We start from the raw sequence: 1,018 nt of genomic DNA, 5'->3' as shown, positions 1-1,018 counted from the left end.
TTGCCAATATGCCTACAAAATGAGACGAACTAAATGAGTCCGGTCATTTGTTTACTCAAAAAACAAAATTAACCGCCGATTTTAGCGTTTTTTTTACTGTTTTTGCTTCTAAGAAATCGTACCTACTAAAACTCTTTGTAAAGGTCTTTGTTCGCATTATAAGTGGTATCAATTAAAATATTCATATCTTTTCGTACATTTCTATTTGTTATTTAAAAAAGGCTGTTGCCAGATTTTTTTGAGACGTCGGAGAGACTTCTCTGAGGGTCTATTTTACTCGTAAAGAGTTATACTACACTGTACAATAAAATAAATGTAAAATATTATGGTAAGTTGTTCGGAAGGATGTCGGAATATTGGGATAATAGTTTGCACGCGATTTCTGGCTGGAGAACATTGTTTCAATAATCAAAGAAAATGCGGAAAGCCGTTTTTGGCGCATAACTTGAACCGTTGATGCTTTGACAAAAAGTGTAATACATTTTTAAGTATTAAAAATATCTACAAAATGAGACAAACTAAGTTAAAATCCGTATATTTAGTTACTCAAAAAAAAACACAAAAAATCCGCCAAATTTTGCTTCCAAAAAATAGTACTATAACTTTTTTGAAGGCCTTTGTACACTTTAAAAGTGGTATACATTTTAGCGTAAAATATTCATAACTTTTTGTTATACCACAATAGATCATGCCAGATTCTAAATAAGTTTTTTTTGAGACGTCGGAAAGACTTCTCTGAGGTTGTATTTTACTCGTAAACAGTTATACTCCACTCTACAATAAAAGAAATGTAAAAGATTATTGGAAGTTGTTCAGAAGGATGTCGGAATATTGGGATAATAGTTTGCACGCTATTTCCGGCTGGAGAACATTGTTTCAATAATCAAAGAAAGTGCGGAAAGCCGTTCTTGGCGCATAACTTTTGAACCGTTGATGCTTTGACAAAAAGTGTAATACATTTTTAAGTATTAAAAATATCTACAAAATGAGACAAACTAAGTTAAAATCCGTTCATTTA

The 1,018-nt window shown here is 31.5% G+C and overlaps 1 protein-coding gene across 1 annotated transcript in view; it reads left to right on the top strand.

Moving 5' to 3' along the window:
- The window catches only part of LOC109535902 (myrosinase 1), a 13,088-nt gene that overhangs the window by 6,306 nt on the left and 5,764 nt on the right, over nucleotides 1–1,018 (top strand). The window lies entirely within an intron of this gene.

Source organism: Dendroctonus ponderosae, unplaced genomic scaffold (genome assembly GCF_020466585.1).
Source record: "Dendroctonus ponderosae isolate FM_Combo_2020 unplaced genomic scaffold, Dpon_F_20191213v2 Dpon_F_20191213_9, whole genome shotgun sequence".
NCBI lineage: Eukaryota > Metazoa > Arthropoda > Insecta > Coleoptera > Curculionidae > Dendroctonus > Dendroctonus ponderosae.
The sequence above is the reverse complement of the archived record's forward strand: the minus strand, read 5'-3'. Positions and strand labels throughout refer to the sequence as shown.